Genomic DNA, 26,655 nt, shown 5'->3' with positions numbered 1-26,655 from the left:
TTCCTCTGTGACTTAGAATGCATTTGAACAAAATGAAACCCTAAATCATCATCATAAAAAATTTCTGTTGCTGTGAAGAGACACCATGACCATGGCAACTATTATAAAGGAAAGGCATTTTAAACGAGGTGGCTTAAAGTTTCAGGGGTTTAGTCCATTATCATTATGGCAGGGAGCATAGTGGCATGCAGACAGACATGGTGTTGGAGAAGTATTTTAGAGTTCTACATCTTGTAGATGACAGTCAGCTGAGACACTGGGTGGTATCTTGAGCATAGCAAACCTCAAAGCCCACCACCACAGTTACGTACCATCCTCCAACAAGGCCATACCCACTCCAACAACAAAGCCATACCTCCTAATAGTCCCACTCCATATGAACCTATGGTGACTAATTGCATTCATACTACACAGCAGGTAAATGTGCCTGTAAGCCTGGTAAACTGAATTTGATTCCTAGAATATCAGATGGAGTCAACTCTTTTCTCCAAATTTTGCTGCTCCTTTCTTAATAATATATAAGACCCTATCATGAAGAAAATCTCCAGTTTTGATATTTGAAAGTTTTATTCATCATTCTTATTCCTAACATGAACCATTGCTGTTCACATTATATTTATTCTTAAATTTTAAAAGTTACATATGCACAGCATCAGCCTCTGGTCTTGGATAAAGTCATTTCCTTTCTTTAGAAAGGATTCCAGAATGGTGAGAACATTTAAAATACTTCCTACCACATGTTTCTTACTAGAGGAAATAAAAAACTTAAACTAAGCAGTAATGCTAGAAAATTATTTTGTGTTCAGTAAACAGTATTCTGGAAAGTTCCTGAATTACTTTATGTTGTATAAAACATTATTGTAATGAGAAGTCTGTGTGTGTTATACACACACAAATGTGACATATATATATTTCCTAATTTTTTTTGAGTTTTTCTTCTCGTTTGCTTTATTATATTTCTTTTTTAAAATATAAAGAGAAACAGAGAAATGTCATAAGGTTAAAAGTCTTCCTTATAACAAACAATTAATCCACCGCATGAGTACCAAGGAAACATCTCAAGCACCAGTCTGGTCTTGCTAATCACTAGCCATGATTCCTTGGTGTAGGACAGCTTGTTTTGAAAACACTACAGGGGGCAACTAAATAAAATAAGACAAGAAGAGCACTATATGTGGCCACATGAGTTCTTTGTTTGCTAGATGAAAACTGGCAACAAAAAAGGCTCCATATTCAGCAGGAAGAGGATTAGCTCTTTAACTTTAGCACACATGGACTTACTGATACCTGCGTTTCACTGCCATAACTCCCTTGTTTCCAGATGTGGAAGCTCCTGGCTAACATTGCAATTACAAAAAATGATGCATCCTATCGGCAGTTCAATTTTACATGTGTGAGCCTCCAGAACTGTGAAGTAAACAGCCTCACTTAATATCAAACAGAATTCAAAGAAGTCTAAAGTCTTGATGATGTATGTGTGTAGACACTCCTGGGAAAAAAGGACAGAAGCAGGAAAAGTTAGATGGACAGAACCCTTTCCATCCTGCCTACCACAGGACAGCCTAGGAGAAACCATGGAATGGGCGGTGAGTAAACAGAATTAGTAATGACAGAGACGAAGGATGTTTTCTGAAGCTGGGATGCAAAGAGAGTTTAAAGGAAGTATTCTCAGAGTCTCCAGGGCTAAGCTTCAAGAGAAATACAGATTTACTCACAAAATGCCAATAGAAGAGGTCACCTCTTAAAACTACAGACATGCAAAGGATTATTTTTTTAATGCTACAGAAAAATATTGAATATATATATGCATGCACAGAAGACAGAAACACCACTACACCTGGGAGTTTTTACTGACTTAGAAATGGGCTGGAGAGCAAATGTACCAAAACTTTTGCTAAAATTGAACATGCTACAAAATGAATTCACTTTTCCTCAAAGTCTGTGGCCCTTGCATCGGCTTCTCTGAAATCACATACGTGCAGTTTATTAGCAACGCTACTTGTTAGAGAGCTTTGTCTCCGGTCACATGTTCTGGTTCTGCTGTATTGTAGAGAGTAAGCATTATTGCTGGCCGCCTCTACCTATGAATCTGTATGTCACATTATAGCATATGTGTCCTAACAGTACAGACCATGTGTGATTATACTGGCAAAGTACTGAAAACATGTAAACTAAAGTTTGTTATGTCTCAAATGAAAGATGAAGTAGCTGTAGATGTAGTGATGCTTTGAGACAAATATAAAATGCTTTAACTATACCAGGTGGCATTCATTTGGTTTGTAAAAGGTTATCTGGATGTCTTGGCTGAGTAGTTTTCCATGTTCTTAAACTATGGATGTGGTAGTTTGAATGTAATTGGCCTCTAACAGGTCATAAATGACACTGTTAGGAAATGTGGCTTTGTTGGGGTAGGTATAGCCTTGTTGAAGAAAGTATCTAATTGCAAGGTAGGCTTTGAGGTCTCATATATGCCCAAGCCATGTCCAGTGCTTCAGTCCATTCTCTGTTGTCTTATGATCAAGATGTAGCCAACACCACTCTGCCTGTGTGCCACCAGGGGCTGTGGGACAATGGTCTTGTACCCAGTCACTTGTATTGTTTTAATAAAATGCTAATTGGCCAATAGCCAGGCAGGAAGTATAGGCAAAGCAATGAGAACAGGAGAATTCTGGGAAGAGGAAAGTCTCTGCAGTAGTCCCCCAGACACAAAGGAAGCAAGATGAGAATGCCTTGCTGATAAAAGGCACCAAGCCACATAACTGACACAGACAAGAATTAGGGTGAGTGTAGGATGTAAGAGTTAATAAGAAGCCTGAGCTAATAGGCCAATCAGTTTATAATTAATGTAAGTTTCTGTGTATTTCTTTGTCACAAACAGCTGTGGGACTGGGCAGGACAGAAATCTCAGGCAACAAATAGTGCCAACGTGGACAACTACATCCATGTAAAACCTGAGAGCACTTGGGAAGTAATTCTAAACACAAAAGAAGAGAGTTAAACACGGCTTCTTGGTAGCAGCATTTTTCTCAGCTGAGCTCTCTTTGCTAGAGGCAAGGGCATCTCATTTAAGAGAGGCTTCCTGACTCAGCCTTAGCTGAAATAACTTTGCAGCCATATTAAGAGCCTCTGACACAAAAGACTTAAATGGTATTTATAAATAGCAACAGCATGCTTTTTGTTAGTGGCAGGGACCTTAAAACTTCATAGAGTTGTGGCAATAAAGATGGCTCTGGCTAGTACCTCTACCATGAGGTTAGACTCTCAGAAAGCAAAGGAATGGTGCGGATCCCATTCCTTTAAGGTCAGGGCTTTAATCCTAGCTTAGCAAATTAAGACTCATGTGGTCAGAAAAAGAGATATACAGTAAAAATAGATTTAGACAAAAAAAACTCTAAACAATTGAGAGTGTGCTTTAAAATATATGTAGGCTTGGGAGAAGAAAGAAAAAGGATAAAGTCGGAGAGACAGAGAGAGAGAGAGAGAGAGAGAGAGAGAGAAGTTGACTGTGGTGGCACACACCATTAATCCCAGCACTTGGGAGGCAGAGACAGGCCTGTGAGTTAAAAGACAGCCTGGTCTACAGAGTGAGTTCCATAGCAGCTAAAGATACACAGAGAAATCCTGTCTCAAAACACCAAAAATTAAAAAGAAAAAAATGAGTTTAAAATAAAGCCATGTAAAAATGGAAAATATCCAGAGAGTCTGAATACTGTATATTATTATGTTATCTTTGAATAGTATGACTGCTGAGGAAGGAGCAACAGCTGCTAAAGGACATTTGATTATAAATACTGCTGGATTAATCCAATATATATATATAAAATTCCTTGACTTCAAAATTTAAATCAAAATATATGTTACTTTGGAGAAGAGGTTATGCTTTTGTTGCCACAGAAAATGAGAAGCTATGGATTCATTCTGGGTTAAGAAAAGTCAGATTTGATCAAGGAAGACTCCCTTAAAACTCTCCCTTAGGAGCAGATAGCTCAGATGATCAACATTTCAGAGGTCCTCTATTGGAGTTTCCTCTGAGTTCTATATCCAGAACAGCCTCAAGACTGCTTGCTGATGATCAATCCTCACAGAATATTCCAGTCAGGACTTGACCATAATCCTAAATTTTCTTTAGGTCCCCATAAGATTATCAGTGCCCCCAATCAGCAGAAAGTAACCTAGAAAACTACACCCACTTTCCCCAAAATTGGATTAGGGATGTTGCCTTTGTTTAGAATCTTGGTTACACATTATTATGGCTAATGGTCATGAAAAAAGCTAAACAAAGGAGATTCAATTCAGAGTTCTTGTTTTGAAATAAAGTGGGGAGAGTGCTGTGGTACAATGGTTTTGTACCTTGAAACTTGCATTGATTTAATAAAATGCTGAATGGCCAGTAGCCAGGCAGGAAGTATAGGTGGGGAGACCAGTCAGGAATTAGAAGCAGAGCAACGAGAACAGGAGAATTCTAAGAGGAAAGTCTCAGTCTGCAGTAGTCACCCAGATGCAGAGGAAGAAAGATGAGAATGCCTCACTGATAAAAGGCACCAAACCACATAGCTGACACAGACAAAAATTATGGGTAATTGTAAGATATAAGAGTTAATAAGAAGCCTGAGATAATAGGCCAATCAGTTTATAATTAATATAAGTCTCTGCATATTTCTTTGGGATGTGGGCTGAGGGACCAGGAGGGAAAGAAAGCTCAGGCAACAACCATGCTCCCTGCCATGATGATAATGAATTGAACCTCTTAACTGTAAGTCATTACCTCAATTAAATGTTTTCCTTTATAATAAATGTCATGATCATCATGTATCTTCACAACAACAGAAACCCTAACTAAGATATTGGGTCAGTAGTCTGCTCTTGTGAGCTTCTTTATTTTCATCAATGTAAAGAATATATTCATGGTGGCTGGAGAGATGGCTCAGTGGTTAAGAGCATTGCCTGCCCTTCAACTGCATGGTGGTTCACAACCATCTGTAAAGAGATCTGATGCCCTCTTGTGGCCTGCAGGCACACATGCAGACAGAATACTGAGAATACTGTATACATAATAAATAAATATTTATTTAAAGTAAAGAATATATTCATGAATCTTGTCTATTCTCAGTGAGTTATTTTCTTTATTGTCTAAAGTCTGGACTTCCCTTATTTCAGTCTATAGTCTAAATTACAGATTATGGGTAACGAAAACAGCTTCAAAAGGTTCTTTTCATATCTTTAGAATTGTTTTGGATTCTTCCCTATTGTCTTCTTGTAGTTATCTAATTTGTCTTAGAGACTTCCATGTGATACATGCATAGCAGAGTGTGGGAAAACTATGAAGACTAGGGTCATAGTACATTGGTGAATTGTCTATTTCAGTTTTAAAGCATACCAGGAAAGTCACTGTTGAGACCACACAGCTCAAATACTAGATCTTTGACTAGAGGAGGTCAGGAAATAAAGAATGAAGAAAAAACAGGCACATGAACAAGAAAACGACGGTCAGGTGGGAGTGTTTACTCTGATGGCGGACACCTAATGCCACAGGCAAACTGTAAATTCTCTGTGTTTCTTAGGCACAGTACAGTGGAGAAGATTCAGCTAGTGTCTTTAGGTGAGAAAGATGCAGTCGATAGTTTTTATATTTGGACCAATAGAGGAAGGCTTTACTAACTTTAAACCTTGGCCAAATAGTAAAAATGCCCCATAGGTCCAAAGTATCGGCCTTTGTCATGACTGTGCCCATGTCTACAATGTACATTCATTCAGGATTTCACACACTCAGGGCTTCCTCTGCTTATGACATCCTCCATAATGTAAATGATGGCTTGCTGTTCTAAATTCCTCCTCTACTGAAAAACTGAAAACACCTGTAGGAGATAATTACATCTCAGTCAGCAACTACAAGATAATCACATAGCAATGAAACAAAGCATTTCCAATTGAGCAAAGAACACACAAGGTAGAAAGGTGTAAAATGGCTTGATCCAAAAGAATCTTAAGAAATTTGGAATCTTCAGAGTCTAAGCTACAAGATAATAACATTGGAAGAGGTTACTACAAAGACAAGATGGAAACAATGGGTCTAACTCTCACACTGTTAAGGAGAGTTCTTGTGTTGAGTGTTCTCAGAATGCAGAAGTTTATGTGGATTCATTTAGCAGAAATTGTGGTCATAGTACAGCTGTGTAAGGGCGTGGGCGGTGGTACAGGATACTCTGAGCTAAGCATTTTACTGGCAGTCTCGCTGTGACTGCTCACTCAGTCTCTGAGGGTGCGTTCTGGAGAATACTAATGAAGAATGAAGACAAAATACAGCCTTCTCAGGAACAGAGCGGCAGAAGAAGTTTTGTCTGCCATATTTCAATTGTCATTAGTCAAAAGTATGACCTACTTGCCTGTGAAATTTTAATATTTCCATAACATCTCAGTGAGAATTTCTCTGCTTTAGAAAATGTAATGGTCCAGAAACTGAGCTATTTATATTTGACCCTCCTATTGGAATTTACCATAGACTCCACACAGCACCCTTACCTCAAAAAAATTCCTACCACCATTAAGTCTACAGGCTATGCAGTCTGAGGACTGTGGAAAATTGTGCAATAATTTTAACTTATTTAGAATCCTGTCTTGCTAGCTAACCTCTAGGTTGGATTAGCATTAACAAATGTGCCATGCACTACTCCAAGGGATTGAACAAATATTCTTTTTTCCTAGTAGACGGAATGTTATTTCAGAGGTTATTAGTGACAAGAGAAAATGTATTTGTTGCCTGCTCACACACCACTCATTATAACATTTCTGACATTTGTATGGGTATTATTTCCACATACATCAAGCTGGATCTCTTCTAATTCACAGAGGACACCAACTACATGAAAATAATTCCAGGACTCTCAGGCTTAGGTTTAGTGTTCTATCTCCCAAGACTACCTTCCTTCTCCAGATGCCAGTCACACATTCCAGATTGTATTCCTTACTTCTAACCTACAATGTGTAACACTTTCTTTGGTTTGATTCTTTTGCTAGAGTGAATTCCAAAAGTCATGAGAATTGTTTACTCATGTTTGTTTATGAGAAAGAATGCTACAGAAGATACGATGAAAAATAACCAAAAGGTACTGGTATACAGGACACACCATGTGATCAGGGATGCAAACCAGCCATGTCCCTTCCACTGAACTCTTCACCTATCATCCCTCTGCAATCTCTCCTAAACCTTCTTTGTTCAAGTTTTATGCAGATTCCATTGCACAGCTAAGGCAAGGTGAATCATCATGGGCCACTGAGTTCATCTCAATCTGCAACTACTTTTGCTTCTCTGTAGGTTGGCACATGGGACTGAATGTCCTAAAATTGTAATCATGTTTTGATATGTCTCATAATTGGACTTCAAAGCTACAGGGAAACTCCATCTCAAAACAAAAACAAAAAACAAAACAAAACAAACAAACAAACCGAAAGAAAGGAAGAAAGGAAGGAAGGAAGAAAGAAAGGAAGGAAGGAAGGAAGGAAGGAAGGAAGGAAGAAAGAAAGAAAGAAGGAAGGAAAGAAAGAAAAAAAGAAAGAAAAATACCAAACCACATGGCTAACATAGATAAGGACTTTAGGACCAATGTGCAAGAATTGTGGACAAATTGAAGTGTATATCACACAGTGTCACAGAGATGATATCTGGCTTGTTTAGGGTCATTGGAGCAGTGAAAACCCACTAATACGATAAGGTCCTGTATCTTTGTCTGTCTTGTCTTAAATTTATGTCATACATGGGTCATGTGACATTAAGCTGCTCGTCATTTTTTGCTTGCCATGTTTATATAGAATTTTCTCACCAGAATAGTGGGTCTATATGATGTTCTGTGGAAGCCAAGATGTCCAGCATCTCAGAAGACTGCATTTTATCAGAAGTTAGGAGTTAACATGTGTCTGAATCAAAAGAGCACACGTGACTTAGTATCCTTGCCCTGTCTCCCAGTTGGCTTTCAAAAGAAGCCATTTGCCAGTTAACACTTGCCAATCAAGTAGCACGTGTTGATCTTTAACAGCAGCTGCTGTGCATTTAAATTTATGACTTCTATTATAACTCAGCAGTTTGGTTTTGCAATAACTAAGTAACAGACTGAATGATAGCACCATCAGAGATCACAATACTGCTTTTTAAGTCTGAAGGTGGAACTTAGTTACAGTGGAAACTACATGAATTGCATCTGCTATGATCCTCTGGCATCTGCTAATGAGAGATGCAGGTTGCAGAGTAAGAGACATGTGGCCATCTGAGCCTTCTGGAGTCCAGAAGATTGCGTTGAAAGACTCATATGATGGATGTTAAAGCTAGAAGATGCAGTGTTCTTCCTGATGAATTTGGTTTTCCTTACGTCTGATTGTTCGTTGGTTGTGTCCTTAGTCTTCCATTTTGGAATATGAGTGTTTATTTTCTGTCGATATGTGTTGGAAATATATAACTTGTTTGAATTTATAGGCACTTAGAGTTAAGACACTTTCAATTTTTAAAGTGTACAATTTAAAGCTGGGGATTTAAAAGTTGGATTGTATTTTACATGAGATAAACATGAGACTTTGGGGACAAAGAATGGGAGGTTATTGTTTTAAAATAATGTGTTTGTGGGTCATGTTGACAAGTGGTAGAATTGTCTTGGTTAGTTTTATTAACTTGACACAACTTAGAATCACCTAAAATATAACAGAAATGAAGACAGAAAGGAACAAACAATGTCTTTAATCACTGAGAACTGCACCTGGAAATGTACTTATTTGGAAAATAAACAATGGCTTCTCTAGGCCAAGGTTTATAACTATATTCTGTCAGAGCTCCTTTTTTAAAAAAAAATATGCATTTTGACTACATTTCTGTTATATTAGTATCATTTTGCCTGAGATTCTGTATAAACCTTGAACTGAGCCCCATATTTCTATTAATTAAAAAAATCCATTAAGGTAGGTCTTTCTGGACTTGGCATCTAGCATAGAGGTATATTTGGCTCCTTTTGACTTTTATGAAGTTCCAGACTCCAATTATAACTATAGACATAGATTTCATCTTGAAGTTAACTTGATTCTACAGGAAATAGCAATACGCTGATTCTTAAAGAATCAAGTGCTTCTTACTCTTACGAGGACTTTTCTTAAACTCGTAGTGAAAAGAGGATCAGTAAATTTGCCAGGTGCTCTGCAACTTGCCTGGTTTTATCTTGGGAAACTGACTAGTGACAGCAGGAGAATGAAGAAAACAGACGCAATACAGAAAAGCTGGGATTGCGTGTGCTGTGCTCACTCTAATGGAGCAGCACCAAGTATTCAACTATAGTACAGAAATTTGGCACTTTTACTATGTACAACACAGAGAGAAAGAGTTAAGAGTTAGCCAGTCTCAAGAAGAGGTTCGTGAAGGGGAGCACTCGTTATCATGGAAGAGGAAGCTGGAGTTGATAGTTACTACACATGATCGACATCTGAACTCAGACTAGAGGAAAGCTTTGGCATCCTTCAAAACTTTGCACTGGAAGAAGGCTTTACTACTCCCATGAATCTGAGGCACTGGGTCTTTAACATAGCCATAACCATGTCAATAATACATGTTCATTCATAATGTCCTAGCTCCTCCCCAAAGATGATAGATTCACACAGACACACACAGACACACAGATACACAGACACACACTTATTTATTGACTTTTTTCTGATGGAGAAAAGGTCTTTTGAGACTGGGTTATATTCAAACCTATGGTTATTATTTTTCCTTCCTCCTTAGGGTTTGGATTACAGGCAACTTTGCCACATTAGGTTGATACTTCTAGTCTTCTATTCCTACCTCACTTACCATGAAATGTAATAATTCTTAAACTTATAGGGTTGTAATATTATTTTCAGAGCATTGGATCTCGAGTCATAGGTCATTTTATCCCATTAGATTATCTCCTATGTGTTCATATAGATCATCTACAATAAACTCTTCATATAAAATTTAGCCTATGTTCCTCATTTCTTACAATGTGTATTGGTAGGAGCGTAAAACAGATGTTTGCCATACCAAAGCTTTTTGTACTCTTATTTGTATCAGCTATTTTTCTTTTTTCTTTTTTGCAGTAATGTGTTTTTTATTGTTATTGAGCTATGCATTTTTCTTCACTCCCCTCCCTTCTTCTCTCCCATTCTACCCTCTCCCATGGTACCCATGCTTCCAATTTACTCAGGAGATCTTATCTTTTTCTACTTCCCATGTAGATTAAATCCAAGTATGTCTTGCTTAAGGTTCTCTTTGTTGTCTAGGTTATCTGTGATTGTGAATTGAAGGTTTTAGACTTTTTTTTTTTTTTTTTGCTTTATGTCTAAACGCCACTTATGAGTGAGTACATATGATATTTGTCTTTCTGGGACTGGGTTACCTCACTCAATATGATGTTTTCTAGATCCATCAATTTGCCCGCAAATTTCAAGATGTCATTATTTTTTTTTCTGCCATGTAGTACTATATTTTGTAAATGTACCACATGTTCCTTATTTATTCCTTGGTCAAGGGGCATTTAGGTTGTTTCCAGGTTCTGGCCATGAAAAACAATGCTGCTATGAACATAGTTGAGCACATGTCCTTGTGGCATGATACAGCATCCTTTGGATATATACCCAAAATGGTATTGCTGGTTTTTGAGGAAGGTAGTTTCTTAATTTTCTGAGAAATTACCATAATAATAACCAAAGGGGTTGTACCAGCTTGCATTCCCACCAGCAATGCAGGAATGTTCCCTTTGCCCCACAACCTCTCCTGCATAAGTTGTCATCCACTAAAGACAGGAATTTGGAATAGGGTTAGCTCCACCCCTACTGTGATTTCAGTAATCTTGTTAAATGAAATAACCCAGGTGTGCCTAAGCAACAAAGAATTTTAAGGAAATAAAAAGCATACAAGTACAAACATTATGTCACTGTATGATAATCCTTAATCTTCTAGTTTTCTTCATTCTACATTTAACATTAAATATTTTATTGATTAAGAAAAAACACCAACAAATCATACTCTTGCCAAAAAGATATTGCCCTGATAATTATTATGTTTTGCCAAGTGTATTGATGAATTTGGACTTTTAAATATAAAAATAAGGGGCTAGATGAATATATCTAAATTCTGCCTTAGGGGACCAAAACAGGATTGACTACAAGCTCAACGTTATGTTGGGCTATATGTGCCTTAAATTCCACAGCAATTGTATTATTGAAGAAGAAAAGAGTTTCTTCCTTGATATCGAGTGTATTTATAGTAATTAAAATATTTAAAAATTGCTAGTATGAGATGAGTATATCCTCTAAAATATGTTTTTGAGTGAAGTTTGTAAAGCATAGCAAGCTATGAATCATCAGTTTTTGATTCCCTTTTAAATTATAAATGGTTTGACATCTTACTCGCAGTTAGTCTTTGGAAATAATCTACTGCCTTATTAACTACAATTTCCCCTCTACATGGGTTTACTTTAGTGTGTTATTTTACTTAAACCTCATAGCAGCACTATGGAGTATATATTGGTATTTATATCTTCTGAGTGAATACTTTGAGTTTCCATGAGTTTAAGCAGTATCAGCATTACTATATTTGATGTGGAAATCCCCTCTGTGTGCTGTGATTACCATTAATGAATAAAGAAACTGCCTTGGCCTGTTGATAGGGCAGAACTTATGTAGGCAGGGAAAACAGGACTGAATTCTGGGAGAAGGAAGGCAGAGTGTGAGAAACCATGGAGCTGCCAGAGTCAGACATGCAGAATCTCTGCCGGTAAGCCACTGCCACATGGCAATAAACAGATTAATAGAAATGGGTTAAATTAATATGAGTTATCCAATAAGAAGCTAGAGCTAATGGGCCAAGCAGTTTTTTAATTAATATAGTTTTTGTGTGGTTATTTTGGTTCTGGGCAGTCACAAGGAACAAGCAGCTCTCCCTCTAACATATATTAATATTTGGTGTATAAAGAAAATGTCTGTTGGGAGAAGGGTCACTTGTTCCTCCTGGCCTCCTGGCTAGTTTAGACCTGAAATAATCATACAGAAACTGTATTAATTAAATTACTGTTTGGCCTATTAGCTCTAACTTCTTATTGACTAACTCTTACATCTCAATTTAACCCATTTCTATTAATCTGTGTATCGCCACATGGCTGTGACCTACCAGCTCAAGTTCCTAGCATCTATCTCCAGCGCCTCCATGGCATCTCTGACTCTGCCCTTCTTCCTCCCATCATTCAGCCTAGCTTTTCCTGCCTACCTAAGTTCTGCCTTGCTATAGGTCCAAAGCAGTTTGTTTATTCAGTAATGGTAATCACAGCACACAGAGGGGACTCTCAAATCAAATGTCTTTTATTGTCCTGTTTAAATTTAGATGTTTTTGCTAGGTGATTATAACTCAGTGGCATCTTGAAGAGCCATATCCTTCTCCAGCAGATGAAGGACATCACATTTTCCAATGTCTCATCAAAGATGCTCACGGGACAGAGAAGTAAGCCCACCTTAGGAAAACCACTGCAAGGTTTTACCTTTAATTCTGCTGTTTATGAACCTGACTGTGTCTTTCAGTTCCTATTTAGATGCATGAAAAATACTTGAATAATAACTATCATTTATTGAGGAATTATCATAGCCAAGTTTTCATTAAACATCTTATATCAGTTGTTCTATTGGACATGTAAGGTGGTGCATGGTCACACTGCATAGAAAAAATTTATATTGAGTAGAAATAAAAAATAGGGGCTTCAGTAGTGGCTGAAGAGATCGTTTGAGGTTAAGAGTGAAGGCTATTCTTTAGAGGATATAGGTTTGACTTACTGGACCCAAATGGTGGCGCACATCTGTAACTCGAGTTTCATGTTGATCTGATACCATTTTCTTGCATCTTCTGTAGCCAAGTGGTGCACAGACTAAATACAGCCAAAGCATTCATACATTTAAAATAAAGTTTAATGTATAATATATGTGTGTGTATGTGTATATATTATGTATGTACGTGTATATATAATGCTATGGCTCATACAATGTAAGTACTTATAATTTATACATGTTGCAAATAGGTCTTGAAGAACATTTGGCTTCTTGTGGAATGCCTTAATTTAATATAATTTATAGTATGTTCAGTTAACAAAGTACAGATGTTCAGAAATATAGTGGAATTGAATACTGTGATTTAACTAACGGCTTCAACATTGAATCAACCTTCTAGAAAATTCTTTCTACTTGCTTTGCTATATGTTTTCTGTGGATATATAAGTAAAAAGGCCTGGCATTTCTTTTTAATTTCAGTATTTCTTTAGTCCAAGGAATTTGGGGATCAGTTTGGAACTGAGAATCATGCCAGGAAGATAAATTACATTCATATGTCAGATATTGCCTCACAATGCTATCTAGCCCAGCAGGCTATAATGAGCCCCCACTCACCAGCCCAGGCTCCAGCCAAAAAATAAATATATATATAAATAAAAGAACACCTACTGTTTCTCCATCAAGGGCAACTCTCTCAGAGGGCAAACAAAAGCAACAGAGGGAGGCCAACCATATCCATGCAGTACTATGGGTTGCTATGCAACCCTCTGTGCAAGTTGGGCAGCAACAGATAGGCACTTTGAACAGAATTAATGCCCCTCTGACCCTTGTTTTAAGTAGTGCCCAGACCTACTGCCTGATGAATTCTATTAACTATACACATACTTACACATATAAAATATAGCATGATAAGTGACATTGTTATTACCGTCTTTGCTAAAATAAAGTCATAAATCTATTGCAAAATTTGAGACCGATAATATTCAAGGAACTATTCCTATTTTTTTCTCTTTTCCTTGATAAATGAATCACCAATGTCTCATAACCTTGGGCTACATATTTCCTTTTAACGTTGCTCTGGTGTTGTATGCAAACCTGCATTGCTGGCTCTGATTTTAGCTCCATTTTTACAAAGTCCAGTTCCTTCCTCAGCCATTGTCACCTGTCGGCTCTGGGCATTGTCTAAGAGACCTCTTTTATTGTAACTTTAAGAAAGAACATAACATCAGATAAATATTTTATATACCTTCACGGGGACAGTGTTGTAACCGTGTTCCTGATTGAACAATCAATCTGAAGTCTATACCCAGAGCTCCCAAAGTTCTTTGTTGGTCTGCTGCCTGTCTAAGGCAACTTTAAGATAGTTTTATTTTTTATCACTTGTGGACTTCAAAGTAAATAGTAGAGTCTCAAAAAATTATCAGGATAAGACTCTTTCTTCTGTCTCTTAAATTTTACAACCTAGCTGACTCTGATTATTGTGCTCCGAAAGGGAAGAGTAATAGTTCCTCTAAACTTCAGAATGGCTGTCATACTGGTGACGGCAATCAGCTATAGAATTTTAATGAAGCAAGTATGTGATAATACATCTCAATAAAGTTATATAGAAACCAGAACAGAGGCAGAGAGAAAGGAACCAAGAGAAAGGCCCCTAATCCTAACTCTGCACCTAAATCACCTTAGAATCTTAAAGGGGAGAAAGTACTTTATCTTTCTTGATAATGCTAAGCTGGAGGGATTTGGACTAGATAGTGCCTTTAAAATCTGGGCTCCCCTGAATTACTTATTCTCTGGAGGGAAATTAAAAGATAAGATAAAATGAAGGTCTGTCAAGTTTCCTCAGAAGCTAGAGTGCTTTCCAGGCCAACATGTAGACCAAAAGCTGCATTCCAGATCCTAGGTGAAGGACTGACTGGTGACCCTCCAGAAATCCCAGCATTTGGGAGGTGGAGACAGATCGTTATCAAAGCAAGTTGGCATGTCAGATTAGCCAAGTCTGTGAGTGCTGGGTTTAGTTAGAAACCTGGCCTCAACAGATGAAGCAGGAAGTGATGGAATAAAATACCTGATGTCAAATATGAGCCTCCACATGCACATGCACATGCATGCACACACACACATACACAAAATGTAAAGTGCTATATGATGAGTGGCAATTTTATTTCTAGTTGAACATGCAAATTTTCAAAGCCTAATATCCATATACAATTATAGAATTCTTTCCTCCTGATGCTGTACACATAGGAGAAATTGACATTCCTTTAGATTCTAAGGTCTACAATATTCCAGCACCTTCTTTCTGGAGTTTTCATTCCTGTGTGTATGACTATCCAGAGAGAAGATGTGCTTGACAAAGGATCTGTAACTGTTGCAGAGTCTGATATTCTGCTCTGTGTTCCCTTGCTTTAGCCATCCCTCTGCAGAGGGGGCGATTGCACATGAGCCTCCAGTTTCTAAAGTGGTACTGCTTCTCTGTCAGGCCTCCTGCTGCTTCCCAGTGTGTCTTTGTTTTGGAAATATGAGCCTGGTTTTCCACCCCTGCATGCACAGGCCTGCGGTCTCCGTGTTGAGAGCCATCAGTTATATAAGCACAAATAGACATACACACTGCATATGTATTCATAGAGAAATATTTGCTTGTTTTGGTTTGCTCATTCTCCCACCTCCCTGGAAGGCTCTGGGGGTGGGAAATGCAGTATCTTGAATTATATTGTCACCTTTGGCAAGATGTAGCATTAATGACTTTATGGGCTGTTACCACTCCACTACCACCTGAAGTCATCACAAGGAACCATTTCAGTTCTGCAGCAAACTGGTCTCTATTTGCAGTCCTATGTACTTTCTCACAAAAAGAAGGGATTTGATGGAGTCCTCCCTTTTTTCTATTATTTATCATGCTGTGTTTTCTTAAATTATCAGATTGTGTATCTTCAAAAAACCCCAGAGTGTTTATGTTTCACTATATAAATGATGTTTTTACTTCTGTTACATTTATATAAAATGTATCTCTCAAAGTGATCTTGTTTTAGAGACTACTATGGCTACAGTGTTGAACCTACATTGTAGATAATAGGGAAGTGGGGTCATAGGGATTGAATAAAGACAATGAAGCCTTTGGGATGCTGTACCCTATACTTTAAAAAAAAAAAAAAGTCCACTGGGAAAAGACCCTACCTGTCTGTGCTGTGAATATCGAAATTCTAAGAATGTTGCTCATAAATGGTAAAAGGTAGTATGTGAAAAAAATTACACAATGTATTAGGCAGTTTTTGCTAGAAAAACAGACCCTATGATAGAATGTGTGTATATTATTGGAGGAAATTTACTAGATTGGTTTGTACAATGGGAACTGGGCATTCCAATACTGGCTGTCTATATGCTGGAGAATCAATGAACCCAATACTTGCTCGGTGTTGAAATTTTGGTGCCTCTGGAGTCCCAAAGTGGTGGCTACCAGGAGAGTCACTGCTATTGAGTTCAAGTAAGAAGATCAAAGAAACTGGAGTCCAGAGTCAGTGGAGAACAGTAGCAACAGAAGCAGCAGCAGCAATAGATGCATTGGTTCCATAAAAGCACAGACAAGCAGGTGCAGGTGACGTTGCTTTTCCCTGGAACCTTTTTATACCTGAGCCTCAATTGGAAGGTGGCACCTACTTTCGGGGCAGGATTTTTCTCCCTCTGTCAATACTTTCTGAAACTACCCCCATGGACATTTGAAGGTGTATCTCTTCGATTCACTCTAAATCATGGCAAGTATATAGTTAGGAGAAATCACTGAACTATGAATATATGAATGTAACTTCCCTCCCTCCTTCCCTCCCTCCCTCCCTTTCTTTCTCTTTCTTTCTTTCTTTCTTTCTTTCTTTCTTTCTTTCTTTCTTTCTTTCTTTCTTCTTTCTTTCTTTCTTTTGTTTTCAAGACAGGATTTCACTGGATAGCCCTGGCTGTCCTGGAACTTGCTCTGTAGCCCAGGTTGGCCTCAAACTCAGAGATCCGCCAGCCTCTCTGTGTCCCAAGTGCAGTATTAAAGGCATGCTCCACTGCTTATTAACTATTTTAAAAAGACTATTATCATTATATCTTGAAATGGCTCAGCTTTGGTTTCCCCTCCCTCAGTTTTGTCTCAAAGGGTGACAGCAGGATTCCTGTTACTGGAGGACTTCCCAGAGATCTAAAGTCCCTATCAACAAACTCAACCTGATCCAGTCTTATGCTTCTTCCACCATTATCCCACATCCTTAAAATCCATTCCCACACATAGTTGACCTCTATTTGAATGAATTAGCAAACTCACAACGCTCTTTAGCAGTGTAGCACACCTTCTCATGGGCTATACTTTCTACCTTCCCTCTGTGAGCCTGATTAGTCCTGAGCCTGGAGGCAGCTACTAGATGGGCCCAGAGGAGCACCCCTATTGCTTTGCCGGCCGTATCCTTTAGAAAAAGTTACTGCTGGGTTTGCAGAAAAAAAAAAAAGAAAAGAAAAAAAAAGAGTTATTTTTCTTGGTAAAAAAGGAAATAAAAACAATATTGTAGGGGGTGGGGGTAAAAGTACATTTTCTGCAGAATGAGGAGCGACTGCTTACTCAGGTGAGATAAACCCTGAGAATCTGAGAGTTCAAAGGTCTCAGCCTCAATAGGGGTTCCACACAGTTCCACCCCAAGTTACAGGTTCCCATTCTTCACCGATTAATGTCATTACTTTCACCAGTGACACCCTCTGAGTGTGAGACTTAAATTTACGTTGTCATTCAGTCAACCTTATAATGAGGGGGATTCAGTTTGAATTTCTACAACTTGAGTTCCACGGTTGCTAGAGAAAAGATTCCTGTTCAGAGCACACTTAGAAACTTTTAGACTGTTTACGATTGCATCTAGATTAGATCAATTTTATCACCAAGTGTTTTGTTGTCCTTCACCATATTCTGAGATGCTGAACTTGATTAATTTTATCACAGAGGTCATTCATTGTCTTTCTCAATTTATCCAGAGATGCTGAGAGCAACCTGCCAGCATCATCATTTCCTTTATTTTCCCACAAGTTGTCACATATTTTATACACAGAGTCACAAAATCTGTTGTCTCTTACAATTGTTGAGTCAAGACCATCAAATGCATCTCTCTCCTTACACCGTGGGCTTTTAGTGAGAGGCTTCAGTAACTGGAGAGGTTTCAGTAACTGCAGGTGTTGACAAATTCATATTCATTATTCAAATTTATTTATACAATGGCTCACAGGCTGTGGTCCAGCTAATGTAACAATCTACTAACAAAATGTCCAAGAACCAAGTAGTTGTTCAGTCTACAAGGATGGATGTCTCAAATGGTCTTCGGGATACCTCAGAGTCCTAAAGAATTAGGCTCTAATGCCAGTGAAAGAATGAACTTGTCAGGGAGAGGGAGAACAAGTAGAAGATATGGCCTAATTAAAGGTGGATCCTCTCAACTCAAAAGATCTGGATTAAAGGTGTGTCTTCCTACTTCAAGTGATTCAGATTTAAAATTGATCTTCCCATTTCAAATTATTTAAGGAAAAAAGCCCTCACAGGAGTACTCAGCTGCTTGGGTTTTAGTTAATTCCAGATATAGTCAAGTTGACAACCAAAAATAGCCATTACGGTAATCATGATCCCCTGTACTTGTAGTACAGACTAGTTTGTCAATGTGATGCCAACAAGGAAGCTTCCATCCTAGTTCAAATAATTCTTGTGTTTTAATCAGCAAAGAACAATTACAGTTGGAAATTATTAGACAGATATTATCTGTTTTCTGTTGTTATAAGTAAGAAAGGAGCTATAAAAACCAGCAAAATTTCTCAACCCTGTATTTTCAATATTTTATGTTCTGTGTTTTATGAAATTCACTTTTCTTAGTTTCGTGGATGTGTTATTAGTAGTCATCTTACCATGTGCTGGTCAACACGTTCATTGGCTTCACATACTGACAGGGCTAGTCTCACTTTTTATTCTAAACGTCATTGTTTTCCTTAAAACCTATACATTTCAGATTCTTTTTTGTACAACTCTTTAGCAATATATAAATTCTAGATTATTCCCTGCACATAGATGAAGGTAGTTTTGGAGTTATAAACACTGTGTGTCATATTCTACTTATTGAAGTTTGGATAGTAATAAGTTAAAGACCTTGGTGATTCCTGCACTGCTGATTCTGACTATAATTTATTCAACACTGTAAGCACACTTCCTCCTTGTTTCACATGGTAGCAATTATTAATTATGGTACTCCTTGAATCACATTTTGAGAATGTGGCATGTTGCTGTTTTCAGGTCTAACGTGGGAATCTCATTAAGCTTCATGTAATTCAGCGGTTCTTAAAGTATGGGGCCTAACCCAGTGATAACTGGTGTGGTAGTTTGAATGAAAATAGCCCATAGCTTACACATTTAGATGCTTAATCACCAGAGAGTGGCTCTATTTGAAAAGATTAGAAGGATTAGGAGAAAGTGTGTCACTGGAGGTGGGCTTTTAGCTTTCAAAAGCCCACAGTAGACACAATTTCTCTCTCTCTCTCTCTCTCTCTCTCTCTCTCTCTCTCTCTCTCTCTCTGCCTATGGATAAGGATGTTGCTCTCAGCTACTGCTCCAGTGTTGCCCGCATCCTGCCATACTTCCCACCATGATGATAATAAACTAAACCATGGAAATTGTAAGCAAGCCCCCAGTAAAATGTTTTCTCTGATATTAATTATCTTGGCCATAATGTCTCTTCTCAGTGACTAAGATAATAAGAATCCATCTGGATTGTGGTAACACCAATAAACTGAAAAATATCACCCAAAGATCAACTTTGGACTACAAACTGCTCAAGACAACTTCAAAGCAGTTGGCTAAGATGGTCCAGTCTCATAGACTACTCCAGTCAGGACTTCATATAAGCCTTGTACCTTCCCATCACTCAGAGACTAGACACCAGCTAGCTTTTCCAGAACTGGATCTTTATTTAAATTTTTTCAAATGTTGTCACCTCCAGACAACAGGAAGTAACTTTAAGAACACAACATCCAGATTCCCAAAAGGCAGGATAGGTATTTTTTTTTGATCATTTGATGAATGTTTGTCATTATTATTTAGGGGGGTTGGTTACAAGTTGCTATTGGTCAGGAAGGAAACTAAGCAAAAAAAAATTAGATTAAGGGATCTCATTCTGAAAAGAAAATTCTATCCTCTCTTTGTGATTAACAAAAGCAAAAGATGTGTCACCTTTTTCTTCATACAGAATAAAATGTGATGCCCGCATCTATTGCTTAAGTAATTACAGGAACCAAAAATATGTCAACCTTCTTTCCATGTCTCACAGACTTCAGGGCTCCATAGGAAGGTCATTCCAACTCTGGGAAAGCCACAGACTGGACGGAGAAGCTTTGTGCTTTTACCAGTGAACTCTTCTTACACTGGCATGAAGAGCCTATTGTCCAGGAATTATTGTGCTCACATCCTTGTTTCCTTTATTAATCTTGCATATTTTTCTTTTATTAGCACACATTTCCTTCTTTATTCCAACTTCCAAAGTCTCCGTGATTGAGACAATGATTCTAATAAAGAGGAGCCACCTTTATTATAGAAACGAACTGTCCTTAGAAGTATTTTCATTCTTAAAATAGGTCTGCTCAGCAGCAGTTGATTCAGAGACTCCAAAGCTGGTGAATAATAATTTAACCTTAAATATGGCATCTGTACCACAGCTTGTCCCCCAGGTTCAAGGAATATGTCAGCATGGAACATAACACATGATCGTTCTGTTTATAAATTACAGAAACTGGGGTTTGCTGCCTAAGATGAAGTCTATCAGCATCTCACAGTGGATGCCGGAGTGTCATGTGAAACTCTACCTCTAGCTAAGGATCTACCGTCAACTGATGACTGATAGGGAAGGAAGCTGTTTTTCTTTAGGATTGTAGCCACTGATAAGTTGCCCATGGTTCAGTAAATAGCACTGCACCTATGCATGCGTAAGTCCCATGAAAGTGTGTGTGTGTGTGTGTGTGTGTGTGTTTGTGTGTGTTTGTGAGTGTTTGGGTGGTGGTATTGTGTAGGGAGAATAAGAACTGTAGATGGAGTTAAGAGGGAGATAATGGGGGCAGGTGGAGGTTAAATATAATCAAAATGCATTCTATATGTTAAAATCCTGAAAGGTCAAATATTAAATACAGGAGAGATTTATAGTCAAATAAAGTAACAAATTATCAACAGTATACAATTAGAATGTAATGGGACAGCCTCATATCTTAGTTCTCTAGGTAGACCAGTGCCTAACTAAAATCCAGTTACACACATACACACACACACACACACTTCCTTTTCATTTTGTTATACTCCTATTGGCTCATTTAAGGATTTTGTTCAATATATTAAGCATCCTTTTGTCATCTCCTCTCTTTATTATACATAAAATCCTCATATCTACTTGTCTTAGTATAAGATGAACACTCTTCAATAAATGCTAGAGAAATAAAATTGAATAAACATTGACTGTCCTAAAACCGCCTTTGCCCTCTAGGCATCAGGCACGGACCAATTAGCTACAGTCCTTTCAGTGCAATTGTGTAATGGACACAATTCAAACCGGGTGAGCTGTGTGTACTGTAATACACATCTGTTTGTTTAGTTTCCAGTGTCTTACTACACATAAGCTGCCAGAAATATTTATTTATTTATTTATTTATTTTTTCTTGCTGATTTCTTTTATTAATTAATTAATTTAATTATTAAAGATTTCTGCCTCTTCCCCGCCACCACCTCCCGTTCCCTCCCCCTCCCCCAATCAAGTCTTCCTTCCTCCTCAGCCCAAAGAGCAAGCAGGTTTCTCTGTCCTGTGGGAGGTCCAAGGACCACCCACCTCCATCCAGGTCTATTAAGGTGAGCATCCAAACTACCTGGGCTCCCACAAAGCCATTACATGCAATAGGATCAAGAACCCATTGCCATTGTTCTTCAGTTCTCAGTAGTCCTCATTGTCCATTATGTTCAGCGAGACCGGTTTTGTCCCATGCTTTTTCAGTCCCCGGCCAGCTGGCCTTGGTGAGTTCCCGATAGATCATCCCCATTGCCTCAGTGTGTGGGTGCACCCCTCGCCGTCCTGAGTTCCTTGCTCGTGCTCACTCTCCTTCTGCTCCTCCTTTGGATCATGAGACTTCAGTCCAGTGCTCCAATGTTGGTCTCTGTCTCTGTCTTCTTTCATCGCCTGATGAAGGTTAATATTCAGGGGGATGCTTATATGTTTTTCTTTGGGTTCACCTTCTTATTTAGCTTCTCTAAATTGCCAGAACCTGGAAACAACCTAGATGTCCTTCAATGGAAGAATGGATGAAGAAAGTATGGAATATATACATATTAGAGTACTACTCAGCAGTAAAAAACAATGACTTCTTGAATTTTGCATACAAATGGACGGAAATTGAAAACACTATCCTGAGTGAGGTAAGCCAGACCCAAAAAGAGGAACATGGGATGTACTCACTCATATTTGGTTTCTAGCCATAAATAAAGGACATTGAGACTATAATTCGTGACTCTAGAGATGCCAGAAATATTTAAACAAAATGGCCTGATTCAGCTCACTAGGAGCATAGGATAAGATGGTTCCCTTAGACGACAGCTTGTTAGTTAAATCTACAGACACTTAGAATATAGAGCCTCACTTATGCCAAGTATTATCATTATGAATGTGTAATAGGAGCTATATAGTTCTCTATATAACCTTCTTTCCTAAAGTGTACCTATCCATTCATTCAGCAAAAAAGCAATTATTGAGAAATGTGCATTTATATGTTATTATGAATATCATGCACATAAAAAAGAAATGAGGGAAAAATGAAGATGAAAGAGAAGATAAAAGAGGCATGTACAAAACAGAAGAAAGATATTCACAGTGAATAAGCTTGGTAAATGCACGGAACCTGCATGCAATCAAATAACTATGAAAACTCAAAAAGGATAATTTTTCCCTTTTTTGATATGAATGTGTATACTTCACTTTATTTTTTATTGAAAGATAAATAGGAAAATAAAATGTTAGCAAGGATTCAATGCTAGGGGATTTTCCTTCATACATATTTGAAGGGCTATTTTAAGGTACTAATCAGCAAATTATGTTGATATAAAATTATGTCAAAACTCATCTTAAAGGCTATACTGTATCTGTGTCTGGTGAAACAGAAATTTCCATTTTTTTTACTAAAATTAAGGTAATTCAATAAACTAATTAAAATTGTTTGGTAAGATGCTGATCTGGACATTTTAGTTTATTTTAATTATGTGTTGTTTATTTGGCATAGCATAAGTATTTTCTCCTGTGAAGTCTGACAGTGTTTTGGTTCTTATGATTCACTTATTGGTGGACAAAAGTTAACTATTAGTAACCTAAAGTTGCACAACATGTAAAGGTAGCATTTTCTTGAACTTATATTTTATCTTTCATGTTCTTTTTTTTTTCTCTATCAAGCATTATAGAAATTTTGTTTGTTATATCCAATTCTTAATTTTGGGGGTCCCAATAACTAACTTCTCTTTTCTAAAACTGATTATTCTTTAAACAGTCATTTCCTTATAACATAAAACAAAGGAAATCACTTGGCTCATATCTGACACTTCATCTGTGATTACCAAATTTCCATCCATCTATGTTGTTGTAACATTACACATAGTAACCACCAAGGCTGGATTTTTTTCATCATAAGACTGAACCCTCCTAATTTGTAAAATCTGTTATTAGAACAAGTTGAATTGGCAAGCTTTTATCTCAACTTCTTGACTGTTGCTTAAGAGGATTACTGGCCCAGGTCTGCTCTACCATGGCGGCTCTCAGTGTCAGCACTATTGCAGCTTAGATCCCAAAATCAATGAACTGTGACTCATTGAGTCTGATTAATTGTGCCTCCATTGCCTGCTGGAAGACAATGCCGGTTGGCTCCAGATATGCAAACTAAGGTGAGCAGGAACAAGAAGCTATCCCCCTGCCCCTCTAAATCCAAATATCCAGGGAGCAATGAGGACAACAGTACAAACTCTGAAAGAAAGAGAATGTGAAGAGCTGTCTATGTGCAAAGATCTAGTGTGATCTATGGTCTTAGTGCTCAGATTCTGTGATGAGGTGGCCTCCTTATATTTAGAGCTCACTTGCAATTGCCAATTCTCGTCACTTTGGGCTTTATTCTTCTAGTTTTAACAAGATATGATCCACCCAAAGGAAGCTTTCCATTTGATGTAGATAGATAGACAGGCAGGCAGGTAGATAGTCAATCAGAAAGACTAGCAAGTAGGTAGGTAGATAGACAGATAATTCCTCCCAGGGAAGTCATAAGTGAAAAAGAATTATATGTCTTTTCTCATTTTTTAAAATTATGTTAGAAATAGTGTGAAAGAATCATAATTAAACTATTTTAGCTTAGTGAAGTTCAGTAATCATTATCATTCTACATTTTAAAGGTACGGGGAAAGAAATACCTCATGTTTGTACAAGGAAAGAAACAACCACTTATTTCTACTTAAAGGTACTGTTTTCTTGAGGAACATTATTACTTAAAAACAAAAAAACAAACAAAATAAACAAAACAAACAACAACAACAAAACCATGTCTACACAACCGAACTTGGTATTGAAGAGACCCGTCCGAAGTTACTCAGTGCACACTGTCAGAGCCACCAAACAACTCTTAGCAAATGAAATGTCGTCAGCTTTCAACAAGTGTTCTTTAAATCCGGCATTGTAGGCGACAGAATCAGTGTTATAGAGAGAAATTCAACTTTATTAAAAAGAACCCCTCCCCACAAGTTAAGGGACCTGGCAAGGTCACAAATCAATTGAATTCTTAACATCAAGAGAAAGGAACTTGAAAAGAAGAGCTTCGAGAGGGCTTAAAAGAGCACCAGAGTCAAACCGTAGCAAATTCTGATGTGATTTAAATTATCAGCAGGGGCCTGGTGAGATCGTAGATGGATAAAGATGCCTGCTGCCCTGCCGGATGACCTGAGTTTTATCCCCAGTGGAAAAAGAGTATGGAAGACCTCCTCAAGTTGCCCTCTTATTATTCATGAGAGTCTTGACACACACACATGTTCACATGCATGTAAAGATTATTTATAAAAAGTAAATGAATCAATTACATTTAATTTTTGAAATGCCATAAGGATCATCTTATCCACTCTTCTCATTTAGAGATTATTACTATTTTTTTTAATATAAGCACTTTGTGGTTTTGTCACTATGAAGGTCCTTTGCAGGAGAGTAATTTAGTAATAAGGGAAATTTGGTGTTAAGTTACCTGATATTAATAAAAACCACAAAAGAGCTTTTGGGATCTGAAGCTTCAATAGAAAGAAATCTTCATTGTAATACTGCAAGAAATCAGCCACATTGCTTATAAACACCATTTCTACGGCCAAAGATTGGTTCATTCAGAACCTTGTGATACGGGGCTGACACGGGCGAAATAACCGTTATGGAATGGCTCGGAGGATTAGACTGATTAAGGGTAATCTCATTTGGACAATTTTATATTCTAGAAAAGAAATGTGATGCCATCCTCTGGGAAGAGACAATGTTTAGTCTCTAGGGATGTGCAAAAGAAAAAAAAATCCCTCACAAGATATGTGCAATAACAAGAATTAGGGTTGATCTAAAGGCAGTCTTAGATCTACCCATTGCCTCTCAAAAGATCCACCACATAGACTGCTAAGCCCCGTAATTATCTCCCCTATTTGTGACAAGCGTGGGCTAATCAGTCTCTGAGGGAGTTTCCAGCCGATATGGAGGAGAGTGTGCGCTTTCCAGGCCTTCTCAGACTATTTTATACTGGGAATCGCAAAGACCTCACCAAACTTCATTATCCCCATCTAGACCAGAATTAATTAAAATTAAGAAAAATGGGCATTTTTAAACAGCCACACGCTCATAATTTAGAACAAAGCGTTTTCCCTATTTTTATAACAGCAACATAGGTTCTAGCTGCCTATAATCTCATATTAAAAGATTAGGAAAAACATCTGAAGAAATCAGAGAGCGTCTAATTGAGGTTCTTGCCTTTAATCCTGAGAGCTGACTCCCTCTTGGATATCAAGATCTGTCAGGGCTGAGCCAAGGGAATTCTAAAAGGAAAAGCAACTACGAGGAACATAACACATTCTTTTCCTACTTAAAAAATAAAAAGGGGGAGACCCAGTTGGTGATATCAAAACATAAGCCACCATAAAATCAGGGGGCACTCCCAAAGTGGATTTGTAAGCAGAAGCTATTAAAAAGTAAAATAAACTTGGCAGCGGCTTTTCAATGCTTGAACCATTGTGCAAAATGGGGTGCAGAAAGGGATAAGGAAAACTCACAGGAAACACTGAAGAATAATGTCATAGTAAAAAGGGAATCTAGAATAACACAAAATTAATAAAATCTTTACTAAGTAATGTATTTTACTTCTATAGTGAGTCTAAAGCATCAGGTATGTCTCATTTCTATATGCTTAATAATCTTGTCAGAAAATTATATGTTAATGAATGTTTTCATATTAATATCAAGATACTTAGCTGTGAAAAGTTTTCTGTGTAACTTATATTATTGTACACAGTAGAATTTATAGGTTACATTTGCTAACAGTGATCATTTCATGCTTATTTACTAAATAAAAAATTAACTTTTAGTTTTACAATAAGTAAGTTAAATTAGCAAAATAATGATGGAGTTTATTTTGTTTTATGAACGATAAAAGATTTTATAATAAAAAATAGAAGAGTAACCAAGAAGAAATGAATGAAAAAACAGTGTAGTGGACTCAAGATATATGCTTAAATAAAAAAAAATCAGAATCTATTTCCCTCACTAATTGCTTAGAAATTGATATCTG

This window comes from Chionomys nivalis, chromosome 12, assembly GCF_950005125.1.
Source record: "Chionomys nivalis chromosome 12, mChiNiv1.1, whole genome shotgun sequence".
NCBI lineage: Eukaryota > Metazoa > Chordata > Mammalia > Rodentia > Cricetidae > Chionomys > Chionomys nivalis.
Note: the sequence above shows the minus strand (reverse complement) of the source record.